Source organism: Gallinula chloropus, assembly GCF_964237585.1.
Source record: "Gallinula chloropus genome assembly, chromosome: Z".
Lineage (NCBI taxonomy): Eukaryota > Metazoa > Chordata > Aves > Gruiformes > Rallidae > Gallinula > Gallinula chloropus.
In genome coordinates, this window is record NC_140089.1 from 39,425,547 (window position 1) to 39,432,311 (window position 6,765).

At 35.9% G+C, this 6,765-nt stretch overlaps 1 protein-coding gene across 1 annotated transcript in view; it reads left to right on the forward strand.

Annotated features, from left to right (window-relative positions):
- Positions 1–6,765, forward strand: part of ALDH1A1 (aldehyde dehydrogenase 1 family member A1) — a 34,974-nt gene that overhangs the window by 233 nt on the left and 27,976 nt on the right. The window lies entirely within an intron of this gene.

Sequence of the window (6,765 nt, forward strand, 5' to 3'; positions counted from 1 at the left end):
TATTCTGACCTGTTTCTGATACTATAAATATTAGCAATTAATGTTAAGTGATCCTTTTAACATAAGTATTTCAGGAAAAGTGCAAGTCTGATAGAATCATTTCATATTTCACTTTGGGTGGGTGTTATTTTTCTCCTGAAACAAACTTTCTGCAGGGATAAGTTTATCAGAAAGTGTAAACAGAACAAAGATGGAAAAGTTTCTAATATTATGGGGTATTTTTTTTCAGAATTCTGGGGACAAATCAAAATATTAGTGTATTGCATCATATTACAATCAGATTTAAATAATTTTACCAAATAATCTTATGTGGAAACTGATGTGTGAAAATGAAACTAAAAATTCATTCCACTCACATATTTTTTTTACATAAAACAAATCCTGTTTTCAGCTTAAACAAGTAACTATCAATAAAACAGATAAAAGTCTGCCATCTCTAATTACTCAATATTACCATAAACTTTTTATAATAGAAAATTCTTTCCATATGCAGTTAGAAATACACAGATAAAGAAGGTCTGAATCCAGACTTATGTTCCCAGCTTGAAAAGACACTTTGCCTGTTTTATATCATAGTATTCAGATATCTGAAAGAACTTTGAGCAAACTGTTGGCAGAAAATATTGAAACTCTGCCCTCTGAAACATTCAGGTAAAACAACTGATCGGGAAGGACCTCTTCCCTTTGGAGACTGCTCGGTTACTGCTCTTTTTTTTTTTTTAAATATTTGCCATTGCAATGGAAATAAATTTTAATTTCTAAACCCATTGTTTATCCTCTTTTCCAACAGCAAGGTGTTCGGTGATTGTTTAAATTATTTCTTTTGTATTCCTTTCTGTCCTGTTTTTTTTAATAGAAAAAAATCTAATCAGATTTCAATGCATATCTTTCTTGAATAAATCACACAGGACCTTGCTTTGTAAATATTTAACAGTTCTGCCATGTGATAGCTCTCTGCAGCTCCTCCTGTCACAAAAAAAAAAAAAAAAAAACAACTTAATTGAGATAAGATACTTTAGTACCTCGATCACAGTGGTGTTCCAGAAACTACAGTGCTATTTGCTATTTTATTTTTCCAAAGGAAAACAACTGATATGAGAAAAATGCCTGCTTGGAAATCATATGTAACTGAATATGCATGACATAAATTCCTGTAAACATTTCTATCCTCCTAAAATAATAAGTTATCAAATATCTTGATCCATTAATACCAAACCAGTCACAATACAGCCTATATGGTTGAAATGTTTATAGTGTGCAATCAAGGAGACTGTCACAATGCATGTTTCTTTTGCCTTGACAATAGTTATTTCCTTAAAAACCGCACATAATGTTCAACTTGGCAGAAATGCAATGCATGTGTTTGCAAAAGTATGCACCTACAAATGATCAAACCCAACACACCCTTACCAAGGTTTGATTTTTGCAGTGCTTTCCTCCTCTCTTTAAATATCACAGGGGATTGTCTGAAAGCCACAACAGTATACTGAAGGACAAGAAGATGGGCTAACAGAAGTGTCATACCATATCCAGCAGTTGTCCCACAATTTAATAAAGCCTTCCCACTCTTGTCTTCTTACCCATCCTGTTCCTCTCCTGTCCCATACAAGCTAGAATGTGAGGTGTGGGATTGTTTTGACTAGTTACCTTAGAGGGATCAAGATGAGGGAAGCATTAATTACTGCTGATGTTTTAACCTTCCTGTCTGAAGCACCTTGGATATCAGCAGATCTCTCAGCTCTGGAAACTCAGTTTTCTCTTTTTCTACCATGGCATAATATCAACAGCCATCACACAAACATCTGAAAAAGGTCTGCAGGAAATGTTCCAAGAATTTTCCTCTTTACTTAACACTCTTTCTGTTCTGGGGCTTGTTTTTTTTCAGTTGGTTGGTTGGTTTGTGTGGGGTTTTTTTTCTACAAGAGGGTATTTTGCAGAGATCATTTAAGTAAATGTTTACATGTTTTTATGAATCTATATATTGGTATAGCTACATTTCAGACTATTCCTTTCATATATAACATAAAACTAAGCACTCTTCAGGGAATTTGTATTTGAAGCATAAAATTGAATGCATTTTAAACAGTTAAATTGACTCGGATGTTGAACCAAAAAGTGATCTTGAACTGGTTTCATACATGAATCTCCTTTAAAGATATTCCAGTGAACTGAATGAGCATCAGTAGCTGGATAAAAATGTACTAGTAAAGATTTTACGTACTCAACACTGAAGAAATAGACAATGATTGTTGGACAAACAATTTCTTTCATGATGTTTTCACGAACACTAAGCCCTGTGATGCTCCTTTAATCAGAGAAACTCAGGTAAGTTAATTACTAGGTTTCCAAATTACATGAGGGGTAGAAAATGGCAGGACATTCTCTCGATAAGCTGTATATGGAATATCAGACCGCATGGTAGAGCAAGACACTCTAAGTGAAGAAAAACTGTATCTGAGTATGACATATGTTGTGATCACTAGCTCCACAAACAAAGATGAGGGACAAAAACACACAAAAAAGTAATTAGAATAGCTGGGGAAAGGTAATAAGCTATAAAGGTATTACAGCAACATACTCTTTGTAGACACAAAGACCCTAGCTGACAAAAAAAAACCTTTAAATAAATAATGAATAGGAACAGTATGTTATCTGATTATTAGCTGTCATAATCAGATAACAGCCATTGCAGTAGTACAATGTAACTCCTTTATCAATAATAGTATACAGTTCTGAGGAGAAAAAATGTTACATTAAATATTAGCCAAATATCAGCTTCTTATGAGGAAAAACCTGGGGGTAAGGAGAAGAGATTTCACTGCGTGTTTTCTATGTTGATATATTTGTTTAAATCTTATAATTTTGATCTTTAATAGTTCCTTAAGGAATTTCTCTTATTTTAACTGTATTGCTTAAATAATACAGTGAGATGTCATAATATATTTTGAGACTAGTAAATCAGAACTTAAAGCACTTGATGTGACCCTCCTCATGGGCTACAAATCTCTTTCAGGTTTAGATATAAGATTTACTGCCACCATCAAACTCAAGGATATCTGAATGACTCTCATAACCTCTAAGAGCAGCTGTGAACAGGGGCCAACAATTTTTCAGCACTGCATATCACCTCACCTGAGCGATGCTGAACTGCCCACAGCATGCAGGAGGCCAGTCATGGCCCTGGTGCCTCTTCACTGTTCCTGGTCTCTAAAAAAATGAAGATTTTGTCGTTCTCTGGTTTACTGTCCTCACTAGAAAGCTTGTGAGCAGTCAGCTGAGCTGCTGCTACAATTTGGTGATCACATTTAGCTCTGTGAAACAGACAGCTGGACTTATTTGGAAAGCATTGTCAAAAAAACCTTTATCATTGCACAAGTTATAGGCTATCTGTGGACAGATTTATGGTGGGAAGAGGTTATGCTTTTTCATAAGTTTGTAAGATTTTCTGGTATCTAAAGAGAAGATAATTCAGAGGTTCCATTCTGTATTTATAAAGCTGCCCTTGATACCTCAGTTTGGGATAGTCCACATTTTAGCTAGTTCTATCCCTTTTCTTGACTACATTATTGCAGTATGGATTGCAGTTTATAACATTAATATTGAATTATGTAAATATTCTTTCCTGACAAAGAATAAGTTTATCGACTGGTGCCAACAAAAAGGGTATCCTTATTCTAAGGAAGACGCAGCAAGAAGTTATGTTTCATAAGGTGATGCCACCTAAGGTAGAGGCTCTAAAATCTATTTCAGCAGACCAGTGGTTTGCAGCCAAATACCTTCTTTCCTCCTGCAGCACAGATACAAAATACGTCACTTCATTCTAGCTGATACTTTTTTAAAATGAACTATGAGTCCTTTCAAAATACTCAACGACTGAAGGGCAAAAAAACCCACCGGGATGACAAAGTAAGGCAAAGATCAGGTATTATGTCCCTGTTCCCTGCTCAGGTCATTTGCGTGTACAAATCAACTATCTAAACCATGACAAAAATATTGCAGTCTTGCGGGTAGCTTCAGCCCCCAGTGGTGGATAGTGTCAGATTATCTGAACTCAAATCAATCATTTCAGAGAATCAAGATTTTGCTGCATTCTGACACTGGGAAACAAAGCCAGTCAGAGAGTTTTTGACTGCAATAGCTAGCCTGTTAGCTAGGTAAACCTTAGTGGTGTACAGTCTCATCTGCAAGAAAAGTGTATTTTCAGGCCTAGTGCAAAGTCATTAATTCTTTGGGTTGTTGGAATAAAAGACATATTCTCTCCTAAAAATACCAGTGAAATAACAGTTACAAAATGCCTACAACAACTTTTCTAAGCCCTCACAAAATAATTTTGCAGCCCTAAGGTCAGGGACCATAGTCATTCATCACAAGGCAGCCCCCTGCACAGCATGTGACACAGAAGGTATTTTTGTGCTGGTTTGCCACACATAAATGCAAAATACCTAATCTGCCAGTGGAGTTCTTTGCTTGACAAACAAAAATAACCCATTGCAAAGGTTTTTTTCAGCAGGTCAGGGGAGTTGCCAAAGACTGCTGTTGGCTGAATTTGGAGATCCACATCCTTTTTCTTCACAGCCTGTATTGCCCAACATCAAATGAACACGGCTGCATGCACATTTATGAGTGCAGCTGCCTGCAGTGTGTGTGTGGAGAGTTCTGACTTTTTCCTTCTCTTTCCTGTCTTTCATACCTGCATATGCAAGTCCGCTGGCTGGCTTACAGAAGACATCTGGATAGTTTGATTTATACAGCCCTGATACAATGTCGTGTATATATTTCATATAATGAAGTTATGTTTTAAATAGGAATGGTATTAGAAACATTAATAAGAAAGATATTCTAAACTAATATTAAGGGTGATATTGGTTGGTGCAATAAAAGTAGTATTTAAACAAATACTTTTAAAACTTCCAAAAATGGTATGTTTTGCTATTATTCCTTTCACAGACAGATATGAATTTGGCATACGGTAACATCATAGCAGTGTTATGTTAATATTTACCTTTTACTTTGTCTCTTTTCTTGGCAATGTAGCTAGTTACTAAAGATGGCTTTTTTCATATTAACCATTTGGCTGCTGTTTTTACCCTTTCATAACAGTCAGAATTTTATGTGGATATTCCTATAAGCAACTTCATCAGATACCTGAAATTTCCAAAGACTATCCAGACATCACTATCTCATTGATTTTCCTGACAACATTTTTTAAATCAGGAGTTTGATGATCACTCCTGATGCTTGGAGGCAGCAATGACATATGCTGCCCTTGTATTAACAGGCTGAAACATACAGGAATTAATTAATAACAAACCATTACTATATCCATGTACAGTTAATATTTTATTGTTCTTGATAGTTATTACCAAACTATTAACTAATTTTTAACAACCACCCAGGCAGTCAGTAAATAAATTTCAATACTAGGCAAAAAGCTCTTTATTGAAATCTTTCATGCTTTTATGTCATGTGTGATTGGACTGGTAAAGTTTAAATCCCAGGATTGCGTGACAGAGAGCATTTATCCCACATTTCTGGTGTCTTGACTTTGTCCTGCCCTGAGTAAACAATCATTTGCTTTGATTTGCCACTAAAGTATTTTCTGGTTTTCTCTTCAAATATTCCCCCTACTCTGACCAGTAACAGTGGGTCCTTTATCCAAATTGCAAGGAAATGGCTATCCCATCTTTTCCGCTAATGGGTAGGTTGGCTAAACTCCAGCAACTAAAGGTGGGGAAAGCTGCCATGTCCGTAAAGATAGGCACAGTTTGAGCACAAGATACCTGGTACAGTCAGTCATAGCCTCCTGTGGTCATGATGACAAGCATGATTAAGTTCTCACATGCATTCCAACAATGCAGCAGCACTGGACAGAGTGAGAAGGGAGGGTACCAGCCTATCAGAAGCAGAAAGGTGGGCTCTAGCACTAGGAGGGGGGATTAGGGTAGTGATCCCACTTTAGCATTGACCTGAACCCAGAGATCATAGGGAAAGAGGTGTTTAGAGAGGACGACAGGTACTGGTAACATTTAACTGTATAAATTATCATGATCAGTTTAAAGGAAAAACTACACAAGGTGTGGTATCAACATAGCCTCTGCTTTTCAGTATCACCTCTTTCTAATTAAATTTTCCTTTTGGTTTCAAGACTAGCCTACTGAGTCAAAATCAGAAAGTTAACTTCCTTCAACCATTTCACCAACAGTGGCTCAGAGATGACAGGCTCTAGGGTAGCATGTAACTTGTGCACCTGGTAAGGCCAGGTTCTATCTTGGCATAAGTACCTCAAATTTCACATGGAGGTCCTTAACCTTCTCTCTGCTTGTACTCTAAATTTTCACAGGTGTGTAAATATAACTTCTCAATAATTACAAATATAGTAGACAATAATTTTTAATACATTGTTTTGCTCAGTGGTTGGGCTTGGGGTTTTTTTCCAACCAAAATGATTCTGTAACTGCATGATTCTCTGTCACATAGCAATAGGTGAATCAATTCATTTTGTGTCATCTTTAATATGTGAGAAAACTCAGAAATATTATAGTTATTTAAATAATGGTATAAAGTACATCTTTTAAAAGACATAATTTACCTTTTTAGCATAGTAGTATGGTGCCATATTTTTCCTACACAACTGAAAAATATTGTGTTTTTCAGGATCAGTTGCAAAGTTTTTTTTCTTGCTTATCTTTTTGTTTTAATGGAAAACAGGCTAATTTCTACAGATTTCATTAACAGCCTATCGAAAAACAGTAATCAAAAACCTAG